The sequence below is a fragment of the Lucilia sericata genome, unplaced genomic scaffold (genome assembly GCF_015586225.1).
Source record: "Lucilia sericata isolate MDLA Ls3-8-SP2 unplaced genomic scaffold, ASM1558622v1 Contig000736F_arrow, whole genome shotgun sequence".
In the NCBI taxonomy this organism is placed as follows: Eukaryota; Metazoa; Arthropoda; class Insecta; order Diptera; family Calliphoridae; genus Lucilia; species Lucilia sericata.
The window spans coordinates 162140-175099 of NW_023994734.1; the positions used below are offsets into that span (position 1 = coordinate 162140).

At 31.8% G+C, this 12960-nt stretch overlaps 1 protein-coding gene across 1 annotated transcript in view; it reads left to right on the forward strand.

The window, feature by feature from the left end:
• Positions 1-6575: 6575 nt before the first annotated feature.
• The window catches only part of LOC119607722 (Down syndrome cell adhesion molecule-like protein Dscam2), a gene marked incomplete at its 3' end in the record, with an annotated part of 78443 nt that continues 72058 nt past the window's right edge, over positions 6576-12960 (forward strand). The window contains exon 1 of the mRNA XM_037961801.1: positions 6576-6832. The remainder of the gene's footprint in view (positions 6833-12960) is intronic.

Genomic DNA, 12960 nt, shown 5'->3' on the forward strand with positions numbered 1-12960 from the left:
GTCTAGACTATAGACTAGACTATAGCCCTGACTATAGACTAGACTATAGCCCTGACTATAGACTAGACTATAGCCCTGACTATAGACTAGATTATAGTCCAGAGTATTGTTCAGACTACAGTCCAGTCATAAACTAAACAATAGTTAAGAAATATGGAAAACTCTTAAAGTTTTAAACAATTTGATATTCAAGGCCCCTAAAACTTTGTCTCACCTCTTTAAGATTTATATTTAGAAAAAACTATTTTATTTATAATTCTGTATTAGAAATTTAAATTAGAAATTAAGACTGAGAAAAAATCATATATTTAACAAAAATATTGGTAAAATTTTGTAAATTTTTTTTGTTTAGGTTTTTAGAATTTAAAATGTTTGTATTGATTTTGCTAAAAAAACTTACTCCTCCTGAAAATTCCTATTAATTTGTTTAAGTGTGTTTATATTGTGTTGCTATTAAATTACTTTTAATTGTTAAGGTATTTTGTATTATGTTTTTTAAACTAAATGTTTTTTTTAGTAATTAAATTCTAAGACAAATCTGAAATTATTAGTTTAAGTTTTAAAGCTAATTTGTATAACTTAATAATTAAGTTTTAAGAAACAAAAATAATTTAAAATTTAACGCTGGTTTTTAACAACCAGTTCATCAAAGGACAAAAAAAGGCATTTATTTTAAAACAAAAATATAATATTTAAACTTTATTATAAAGCCCCGTAAAAGCAGGTATATAAGTAAGAAAGTAAAGAAAAGAATTGCTTCAAAAAAAGTTGGAATAATATTGAATAAGAAATAATTTCAAATTGAAATTTAAATTCTTCAAAAATCACTAAAAACCAAACATATATATTTCCCCTTTACTTTTCTTCAACATTATAACTTTTTATAAAAGAATTTTAATTAATTTAAGAACCACTAAAGCATCTTCCCTTCTTAACTTCCATTTTAGCCCTATTACTGTTTGACAGCTTAATCTTTTTAATTTATAAAAGTTTTTTACACTCGGATCTCTTTTAACCTTAATATTTTTGTAAAAAAACAAACTATGAAATACTCATTTTATATATTTTTTTAACTTTGGGTTTAATACTCATTTGTATTTTTTTGTTAACTTTTTCGTATATCTTTTTATTTAAAACTACTACTTTTTTTTAGTGAAGAAAGAATGTATTGAATTCTCATTTTTTGTATTGTGTTTTATTTTACAATTGCACTTTTCCGTTTGTAATAAGTATTTTAAGTTTGTGTTTTTAATAAACATTTTGTATTAATTTTTTTATTATATTAATAACATTTTTTAAATCATTTTTGGTTTTATTTTTCCATTATTTGTTGAGTATAATTTAAAATAGTTATAACAGCAATAGTTCGCCACTAGTTGAGTTCTAGTTCAGTTTTAGTTCAGTTCTAGTTCAGTTCTAGTTCAGTTCTAGTTCAGTTCTAGTTCAGTTCTAGTTCAGTTGTAGTTCAGTTCCAGTTCAGTTCTAGTTCAGTTCTAGTTCAGTTCTAGTTCAGTTATAGTTCAGTTCTAGTTCAGTTCTAGTTCAGTTGTAGTTCAGTTGTAGTTCAGTTGTAGTTCAGTTGTAGTTCAGTTGTAGTTCAGTTCTAGTTCAGTTCTAGTTCAGTTCTAGTTCAGTTCTAGTTCAGTTCTAGTTCAGTTCTAGTTCTAGTTCAGTTCTAGTTCAGTTTTAGTTCAGTCCCAGTTAAGTTTTAGTTCATTGATCATTTCTTTTTCAATTCTAGTTTAGTGCTAGTTCAGTTCTGGTTCAGTTCTAATTCAGTTCTAGTTCAGTTTTAGTTCAGTTCTAGTTCAATTCTTGTTCAGCTCTAGATCAGTTCTAGTTCGGTTCTAGTTCAGTTCTAGTTCAATTCTAGTTCAGTTCTAGTTCTGTTCGACTTCAGTTCTAGTTCAGTTCTAGTTCTTGTTCAGTTCTAGGCCAGTTCTAGTTCGACTTCAGTTCTAGTTCAGTGCTAGTTCTAGTTCAGTTCTAGGCCAGTTCTAGTTCGGTTCTAGTTCAGTTCTAGTTCAGTTCTAGTTCAGTTCTAGTTCAGTTCTAGTTCAGTTCTAGTTCAGTTCTAGTTCAGTTCTAGTTCAGTTCTAGTTCAGTTCTAGTTCAGTTCTAGTTCAGTTCTAGTTCAGTTCTAGTTCAGTTCTAGTTCAGTTCTAGTTCAGTTCTATTTCAGTTCTAGTTCAGTTCTAGTTCACTTCTAATTCAGTTCTATTTCAGTTCTAGTCCGGTTCTAGTACAGTTCTAGTTCAGTTTAGATCAAATTAAGTTCTAGTTGAGTTCAAGTTCTAGTTTAATTCAGTTCTAGTTCAGTTCTGGTTCAGTTCTAGTTCAGTTCTAGTTCAGTTCTAGTTCAGTTGTAGTTCAGTTGTAGTTCAGTTCTAGTTCAGTTTTAGTTCAGTTCTAGTTCAGTTCTAGTTCAGTTCTAGTTCAGTTCTTGTTCAGTTCTAGTTCAGTTCTAGTTCAGTTCTAGTTCAGTTCTAGTTCAGTTCTAGTTCAGTTCTAGTTCATTTCTAGTTCAGTTCTAGTTCAGTTCTAGTTCAGTTCTAGTTCAGTTCTAGTTCAGTTCTAGTTCAGTTCTAGTTCAGTTCTAGTTCAGTTCTAGTTCAGTTCTAGTTCAGTTCTAGTTCAGTTCTAGTTCAGTTCTAGTTCAGTTCTAGTTCAGTTCTAGTTCAGTTCTAGTTCAGTTTTAGTTCAGTCCCAGTTAAGTTTTAGTTCATTGATCATTTCTTTTTCAATTCTAGTTTAGTGCTAGTTCAGTTCTAGTTCAGTTTTAGTTCAGTTCTAGTTCAGATCTAGTTCAGTTCTAGTTCAATTCTTGTTCAGCTCTAGATCAGTTCTAGTTCGGTTCTAGTTCAGTTCTAGTTCAATTCTAGTTCAGTTCTAGTTATGTTCTAGTTCAGTTCGACTTCAGTTCTAGTTCAGTTCTAGTTCAGTTCTAGTAGTCTAGTTCAGTTCTAGTTCAGTTCTAGTTCAGTTCTAGTTCAGTTCTAGTTCAGTTCTAGTTCAGTTCTAGTTCAGTTCTAGTTCAGTTCTAGTTCAGTTCCAGTTCAGTTCTAGTTCAGTTCTAGTTCAGTTCTAGTTCAGTTCTAGTTCAGTTCTAGTTCAGTTCTAGTTCAGTTCTAGTTCAGTTCTAGTTCAGTTCTAGTTCAGTTCTAGTTCAGTTCTAGTTCAGTTCTAGTTCAGTTCTAGTTAAGTTCTAGTTGAGTGCTAGTTCAGTTCTAGTTCAGTTCTAGTTCAGTTATAGTTTAGTTCTAGTTCAGTTCTAGTTCAGTTCTAGTTCAGTTCTAGTTCAGTTCTAGTTCTGTTCTAGTTCAGTTCTAGTTCAGTTCTAGTTCAGTTCTAGTTCTGTTCTAGTTCAGTTCTAGTTCAGTTCTAGTTCAGCGCTAGTTCGGTTCTAGTTCAGTTCTAGTTCAATTCTAGTTGAGTTTTAGGTTAGTTCCGGTTTAGATCTAGTTCAGTCCAGAATGTATAGTATCATTACTTGTTATGGAAAGAAATTTTCTGAAAATTTCGCGATAGTTTTCCGAATTCAATTTGGCATTTTAAGTCAGAATAAATAACCGAAAGTTGAGAAAAAAAAAATACTAAATCTTTATATTAATTGCTACTAATTATGTTTTTTGATTTATTCAAAATTCAATTTTTTGATTTTATTTTCTCCTTAAATTAAGTATAATCTTTGTGCTAAAAATAAGTTTTCGAAATCCTCTTACAAAATCATACATACATAAATAATGAATAAATACAATTTTATATAATCAATGTTATAGAGAAATCAAAAAAATATATCAATATATTAAATAAAAAAATACATATTTAAGCAATAAACAATTGGAGTTTTAGTAGAGTTTAGGAAAAATATTTGTCAGGACCATGAAGATCCATCCATCTTCATTGAGTGGTTTTGACATAATAGAGGTTTAATGTCTATTGAACTCGCGTAGACAGTGCCGCCCTCAATGTATGCTTAGCCTTTTTATAAAGTCACTTTCTGTTCTAGTTTGGTTCCAGTTCAGTTCCAGTTCAGTTCTAAATTAGTTTTGGTTCAGTACTAATTGAGGTCTAGTTGAATTTAGTAAAATTCTAGTTCGGTTCTAATGAAGTTTCAGTTCAGTTCTAATGCAGTTCCACTTCTAATTCATTTCTAGTTGAGTTTTAGTTGCGTTCCTTTCTAGTTTACTTCTAGTTCGGTTCCAGTTCAGCTCTGGTTTAGTTTTAGTTGAATTCTAGTTCAGTTCTAGTTGGGTTCTATTTCAGTTATAAATCAGTTTTGGTTGGGATCTAGTTGGTTCTAGTTGAGTTTTAATTGAGTTCTAGTTCAGTTGTAATTCAGTTTCAGTTGAGTTCTAGTTCAGTTCCATTTTAGTTCAAATGAATTTCTAATTCAGTTCTAGTTCAAGTTCAATTCTAGTTCAGTTCAGTTCTAGTTCTGTTCTAGTTCAGTTCTAGTTAAGTTCTAGGTCAGTTCTAGTTCAGTTCTAGTTCAGTTCTAGTTCAGTTCTAGTTCAGTTCTAGTTCAGTTCTAGTTCAGTTCTAGTTCAGTTCTAGTTCAGTTCTAGTTCAGTTCTATTTCAGGTCTAGTTCAGTTCTAATTCAGTTCTAGTTCAGTTCTATTTCAGGTCTAGTTCAGTTATAGTACAGTTCTAGTTCAGTTCTAGTTCAGTTCTAGTTCAGTTCTAGTTCAGTTCTAGTTTAGTTCTAGTTCAGTTCTAGTTCTGTTTTAGTTCAGTTCTAGTTCAGTTCTAGTTCAGTTCTAGTACAGTTCTAGTTCAGTTCTAGTTCAGTTCTAGTTCAGTTCTAGTTTAGTTCTAGTTCAGTTCTAGTTCTGTTTTAGTTCAGTTCTAGTTCAGTTCTAGTTCAGTTCTAGTTCAGTTCTAGTACAGATCTAGTTCAGTTCTAGTTCAGTTCTAGTTCAGTTCTAGTTCAGTTCTAGTTTAGTTCTAGTTCAGTTCTAGTTCAGTTCTAGTTTAGTTTTAGATCAGTTCTAGTTCAGTTCTAGTTCAGTTCAGTTCTAGTTCAGTTCAGTTCTAGTTCTGTTCTAGTTCAGTTCTAGTTCAGTTCTAGTTCAGTTCAGTTCTAGTTCAGTTCTAGTTCAGTTCTAATTCAGTTCTAGTTCAGTTCTATTTCAGGTCTAGTTCAGTTCTAATTCAGTTCTAGTTCAGTTCTATTTCAGGTCTAGTTCAGTTATAGTACAGTTCTAGTTCAGTTCTAGTTCAGTTCTAGTTTAGTTCTAGTTCAGTTCAAGTTCAGTTCTAGTTCTGTTTTAGTTCAGTTCTAGTTCAGTTCTAGTTAATTTCTAGTTCAGTTCTAGTTCAGTTCTAGTTCAGTTCTAGTTCAGTTCTAGTTCAGTTCTAGTTCAGTTCTAGTTCAGTTCTAGTTCAGTTCTAGTTCAGTTCTAGTTCAGTTCTAGTTCAGTTCTAGTTCAGTTCTAGTTCAGTTCTAGTTCAGTTCTAGTACAGATCTAGTTCAGTTCTAGTTCAGTTCTAGTTTAGTTCTAGTTCTAGTTCAGTTCTAGTTTAGTTCTAGTTCAGTTCTAGTTCAGTTCTAGTTCAGTTCTAGTTCAGTTCTAGTTCAGTTCTAGTACAGTTCTAGTTCAGTTCTAGTTCAGTTCTAGTTCAGTTCTAGTTCAGTTCTAGTTCAGTTCTAGTTCAGTTCTAGTTCAGTTCTAGTTCAGTTCTAGTTCAGTTCTAGTTCAGTTCTAGTTCAGTTCTAGTTCAGTTCTAGTTCAGTTCTAGTTCAGTTCTAGTTCAGTTCTAGTTCAGTTCTAGTTCAGTTCTAGTTCAGTTCTAGTTCAGTTCTAGTTAAGTTCTAGTTCAGTTTTAGTTGAGTTCTAATTGAGTTCAAGTTGAGTTATAATTCAGTTCTAAATCAGTTCTGTTTGAGTTCTTGTTGGGGTCTAGTTGAGTTCTACATGAGTTTTATTTAAGTTCTAATTAATTTCTAGTTGAGTTTCAGTTGAATTCTAGTTCAGATCTCGTTCTGTTCTAGTTGAATTCTAGTTCAGTTCTAGTTAAGTTCCAGTTTGGTTGCAGTTCAGTTCTAGTTCGGTTCCAGTGTAGTTCTAGTTCACTTCTATTGAAGTACCAGTTCACCTCATGTTCCGTTCTAGTTCAGTTTTAGTTAATTTTTAGTGCAGTTCTAGTTTAGCTTTAATTGAGTTCTATTTCAGTTCTAGTTTAGTTTTAGTACTGTTCTGGTTGAGTTTTATCTGAGTTTTAATTCAGTTCTTCTAAAACATTTATTTTGTTTCACATTCTCTTTTGTAATATAAAACAAGATTTTTAGCCATAAAAGTAAATTACTTACCTTCAGATTAGTTAATTCCAATATCTTTTAAATTCCTTTTTGCCTCCACCACAAACAAGCAACAGGTGCTTACTTCCCGGCTACTAAATGTTTAACAGCCACCACTAAAAATAACTATAAACAAAATAAAACCAACGCTAAATTACGGTAATCAAAATAAAACTTACAAGAATGCCCAAAATTTCCCATTAATCCCCTTCGTGCACAACAATAACCACATAAGGGGTAACTTTAGGTCTGCTAAAGATTTAGTGAAACACTAGTCGACAGTCATCGTTTAGACGTTGTGCGATACGTTTGCTTTTTAAAGAGAGCGAATCTGCGTCACTAGTGTAAGCGTTAAGCAAAAGTGTGTAGAAATAATAATTTGCCAGATTTAAACCAAAGAAAACCGGTCGGTTAAACGTGGGTGCTTAAAAAAAAAACAAGTGTTTTAATTAATTCAATCAATTTGAAATAAAAATCATTAAAAAAACCTAAAGCTGCAGCTAAAAGCAGACTTTAGTTAATAAAAGAAGTAAAAATTATTAAAAAAGGTTTTATTTAAATTAAATTTTGCAAAAATTTTAAAGAAAAATCTAGCCACCCCCCAGGATTAGTGGCAGTTTTTCTTAATATTTTTGCAAAATTTTATGTGTTTTGTTTGAGTGTTAATAAATTTATAAATATAAAAATATTTAAAGAAAATTTTAAATTTATTAAAGTTTTCAGCAACAAATTTAGCAAAAAAAGGTAAGCCAGACAGTTAAAAAATTCATCATTGTATCTTTGTTGTACTTTTTTCTCATTCCTTTTTTACATCTTCTGATGCTTCTTCTTGCGAGCAATAGCTCGTGTTGTTATTGCTTTTTGTGTAACTAAACTTCATTTAAGGGTGGCAGGGATGAATTATTGTGGATTTAGTATCATTTTTGCAGAAAAAAGTACTTTTAAGTGAGATTTTGTATGGAATTTGATAGAATTACATATAAATTAAAAAATTAAATTTAAAAATTTACAATTGGAAATTCTAGAACTAAACAAGAACTGAATTGAAACCGAACTAGATCTAAGAAAGAACTCAACTAGAACTGAACTAAACAAAATCTAAACTAGAACCGAACAAGTACTGAACTAAACAAGAACTAAAGTAGAACTGAACTCGAACTCAATTAGAACCGAACTAGAACCGAACTAGAACTGAACTAGAACTGAATTGGAACTGAACTAGAACTGAACTATAACTGAACTAGAACTGAACTAGAACTGAACTAGAACTGAACTAGAACTGAACTAGAACTGAACTAGAACTCAACTAGAACTGAACTAGAACTGAACTGAACTAGAACTGAACTAGAACTGAACTAGAACTGAACTAGAACTGAACTAGAACTGAACTAGAACTGAACTAGAACTGAACTAGAACTGAACTAGAACTGAACTAGAACTGAACTAGAACTGAACTAGAACTGAACTAGAACTGAACTAGAACTGAACTAGAACTGAACTAGAACTGAACTAGAACTGAACTAGAACTGAACTAGAACTGAACTAGAACTGAACTAGAACTGAACTAGAACTGAACTAGAACTGAACTAGAACTGAACTAGAACTGAACTAGAACTGAACTAGAACTGAACTAGAACTGAACTAGAACTGAACTAGAACTAGAACTGAACTAGAACTGAACTAGAACTGAACTAGAACTGAACTAGAACTGAACTAGAACTGAACTAGAACTGAACTAGAACTGAACTAGAACTGAGATAGAACTGAACAAGAACTGAACTAGAACCGAACTAGAACCGAATTAGAACTGAACTAGAACGGAAATGGAACTGAACTAGAACTTAACTAGAACTGAACTAGAACTGAACTAGAACTGAACTAGAACTGAACTAGAACCGAACTAGAACTGAACTAGAACTGAACTAGAACTGAACTAGAACTGAACTAGAACTGAACTAGAACTGAACTAGAACTGAACTAGAACTGAACTAGAACTGAACTAGAACTGAACTAGAACTGAACTAGAACTGAACTAGAACTGAACTAGAACTGAACTAGAATTGAACTAGAACTGAATTAGAACTGAACTAGAACTGAACTAGAACTGAACTAGAACTGAACTAGAACTGAACTAGAACTGAACTAGAACTGAACTAGAGCTGCACTACAACAGAACTGGAACTGAACTAGAACTGAACGAGAACTGAACTGGAACTGAACTAGAACTGAAATAAAACTGAAATAGAACTGAACTAGAACTGAACTAGAACTGAACTAGAACTGAACTAGAACTGAACTAGAACTGAACTAGAACTAAACTAGAACTGAACTAGAACTGAACTAGAAATGAACTAGAACTGAACTAGAACTAAAGTAGAATTGAAAAAGAAATGATCAGTGAACTAGAACTTAGCTGGGACTGAACTGGAAATGAACAAAAAGTAAACTAGAAATGAACAAGCACGAAACTAGAATTGAAAACGAAATGATCAATGAACTAGAACTTAGCTGGAACTAAACTGGAGCTAGAACTGAACAAGAATTGAAATGGAGTTGAACTAGAACTGAACTAAATCCTTAGTTTTCACCTCTTAAGTACTTTCAATACTCATAAAATCCTTATAAAAAGTACCATTTCTACTCCCTTTTTTGAGCATGCATACGAAATTTCATATGCATAAAAATTTCATTCAAAAACAACATCTCAATTTTAGGGTGGTGTTTTTCGTTAGTTTTTTTTCTCTATTAAACTATTATTTTGCTATTGTTGTTGTTCATTACTTTGTATTGTTTTTTTCTAACAATTGTCATTATTTCCTTATCTGTCCCTGTATGGGTAAATCCTTTTTTTCTAATTATCCTATAATTAAAGCAATTTCTTTTGAAATTTTTTACAATTCTTTAATGAAAATAAAATTTTCTTTATAATTCTCTAAAATTTTCCTTAAAAATCTCGTTATATTTATTGATTTTTCCTTAATTTTCATACTTTTCTCTCGTTTTACTTTTTTTTTGCTCTTCTTCTGTATATAAATTTGCGTTTTGGGTTTGTTTTAATGCGTGTATGTCGGAGTGTGTGAATGAGTGTTTATGTGTATATGTATGTGTTTACCCACCACCCCTGTTTAAAAGGGTGTGTACTGGGTGATTTTGTTGTTTTTTTCATTCTTGTAGCATTTGTTTTTGTTTGTGCTAAAGTGCGCGAGAGCCAAAAGCTAGTGCTTTAACAATACGCTACATATGTTGTTGTTGTTTTGATGTAGTTATTTGCTGATGTTGTTGCTGTACAACAATACAATTCATTATAGTCGTTTTATTGAAACAAGGAAACTGTAAAATGTATTTTTGTATGATTCATGTCCATGTGACTGACTGGAGAGTAGCACCAATTGATGAGAATTAATGCTGGTATTAGAGACTTGCAGAAAGAGCTATTTTACTTTGGAACTGAAACAGAACTGAGCCAGGACTGATCTGGAACAGAACTCAAACAGAACTAGAACAAAACTAGAACAGAACTAGAACAGAACTAGAACAGAAATAGAACAGAAGTAGAACAGAACTAGAACAGAACTAGAACAGAACTAGAACAGAACTAGAACAGAATTAGAACAGAACTAGAACAGAACTAGAACAGAACTAGAACAGAACTAGAACAGAACTAGAACAGAACTAGAACAGAACTAGAACAGAACTAGAACAGAACTAGAACAGAACTAGAACAGAACTAGAACAGAACTAGAACAGAACTAGAACAGAATTAGAACAGAACTAGAACAGAACTAGAACAGAACTAGAACAGAACTAGAACAGAACTAGAACAGAACTAGAACAGAACTAGAACACAACTAGAACAGAACCAGAACAGAACTAGAACAGAACTAGAACAGAACTAGAACAGAACTAGAACAGAACTAGAACAGAACTAGAACAGAACTAGAACAGAACTAGAACAGAACTAGAACAGAACTAGAACAGAACTAGAACAGAACTAGAACAGAACTAGAACAGAACTAGAACAGAACTAGAACAGAACTAGAACAGAACTAGAACAGAACTAGAACAGAACTAGAACAGAACTAGAACAGAACTAGAACAGAACTAGAACAGAACTAGAACAGAACTAGAACAGAACTAGAACAGAACTAGAACAGAACTAGAACAGAACTAGAATAGAACTAGAACAGAACTAGAACATAACTAAAACAGAACTAGAACAGAACTAGAACTTATTAGAAGTGAACTAGAACTGAACTAGAACTGAACTAGAACTGAACTAGAACTGAACTAGAACTAAACTAGAACTGAACTAGAACTGAACTAGAACTGAACTAGAACTGAACTAGAACTGAAATAGAACTGAACTAGAACTGAACTAGAACTGAACTAGAACTGAACTAGAACTGAACTAGAACTGAACTAGAACTGAACTAGAACTGAACAAGAACTTAACTAGAACTGAACTAGAACTGAACTAGAACTGAACTAGAACTGAACTAAAACTGAACTAGAACTGAACTAGAACTGAACTAGAACTGAACTAGAACTGAACTGAACTAGAACTGAACTAGAACTAGAACTGAACTAGAACTGAACTAGAACTGAATTAGAACTGAACTAGAACTGAACTAGAACAGAACTAGAACAGAACTATTACAGAACTATAACAGAACTAGAACAGAACTAGAACAGAACTAGTACAGAACTAGTACAGAACTAGAACTGAAGTAGGACTGAACTAGAACTGAACTACAACTGAAAAACTAAAAGCCTTAAACAACTAACGATGCTTCACCTAAAACTGTAAATCCTTTTTTAAATACACAAAAAAAGTTTCACTTTAAACAATAATGGGTAGTGGTCATTGATCCTTGTTGGCCAAATACTAAAACTGTTTATATGAATGACAAGTATTTTAAAACTTTTCTTAATTTCGTAATAAATAAACAAAAATTCTTTATAAAAATATTAAAATTCTAAAAAAACGCAAAAGGATACTGCTAAATAACATCCTTATTAAAGGAATTTCTTGGTAATTCATTTATGTGTTGTTGTTGTTGATGATTTGCTTCTTCTTTTTGCAGTTTTTTTGTATTTTTCAAATGTATCAATTATTCAATGCGCATGTCACACCACATATAGAACTGTCAAATGTTATTGTAACAACTGTCAAACTAAGAGGAACATGATGATTGTGGCAACGAAGTGAAAGACTAAGAAGAAGCAGTAGCATTAGTGTTAGCGTATGATGATGTGTTGGTTTTCTAATGCTTTTAGTTGTCCTTCTTTATTACATTTCAAATAACCATTCACATTTCAATAAATCAGCAGCATACAACTATTGTTTTACTCACACACTCACACAAACATACATGTAACTTGGTTTAAGGATTCTAGGAATTTTTTGTTAAGGATCAAATTAAAACCCATAAATAAATATGTACTAGAGTATGATGTACTTTAGTTTTCTGATGAGTTTTTAAGTAGGTTCCGCTTATACATATATATTTTTTGCCTGCTCTTAATGGAATCTTACACACTCGCTTTAATAAAATTCTTTGCTAGAAATGAACGTGTCCTGTTAAACATGTGGGTTTTTTTTCGTTTTGTATCTGTTACTTCCTCTTTTTCTCTTTTCTTTTTCGTTTCTTTAGTAACAGCATCCTTATTAAGTTGTATTCCTCAGGGGTGTTTCTAAAACATCGTGTCTTATTTTAATATATATTTTTTTTTGTTTTTTCTTCTTCAAACAAGTTTGTTGTTATTTTATAAACTCACAGGACATTGCAGCCTGTTTATTGTTGTTGTTGTTACTCTCTTCTTCTTTCGTGTTTGTTTCTCCCTCTCTTGTTGAATAATATGTATTTTATATTAGGATATTAACCTCACGCTATAATATGTATTTCATTTTAAATTACTATTTGGTTGTTGTTACAGTTTTCAGTTTAGTTGTTGCTGTTTTTTAAAGGTTGTTGCTATTGTAGTGCTTTTTTCTTCCTTTAGTTTTTGTTATACAGATGTTTATCATGCTCATGTGTTGATATTAAATTTATATTTTTTGTGTAATGTTCCTTATTGGAATGCTGCAAGGATACAGTGGGAGAAAAAAGTTGAACTAAAACTAAAATCGAATAGAACTAGAATATAACTAGAAAAGAATTAGAACTGAACTAGAACAGAATTGGAACAGAACTAGAAAAGAACTAGAACAGAACTAGAACAAAACTCGAACAGAACTAGAACAGAACTAGAACAGAACTAGAACAGAACTAGAACAGAACTAGAACAGAACTAGAACAGAACTAGAACAGAACTAGAACAGAACTAGAACAGAACTAGAACAGAACTAGAACTGAACTAGAACTGAACTAGAACTGAACTAGAACTGAACTAGAACTGAACTAGAACTGAACTAGAACTGAACTAGAACTGAACTAGAACTGAACTAGAACTGAACTAGAACTGAACTAGAACTGAACTAGAACTGAACTAGAACTGAACTAGAACTGAACTAGAACTGAACTAGGACTGAACTAGAACTGAACTAGAACTGAACTAGAACTGAACTAGAACTGAACTAGAACTGAACTAGAACTGAACTAGAACTGAACTAGAACTGAACTAGAACTGAACTAGAACAGAACTAGAACTGAACTA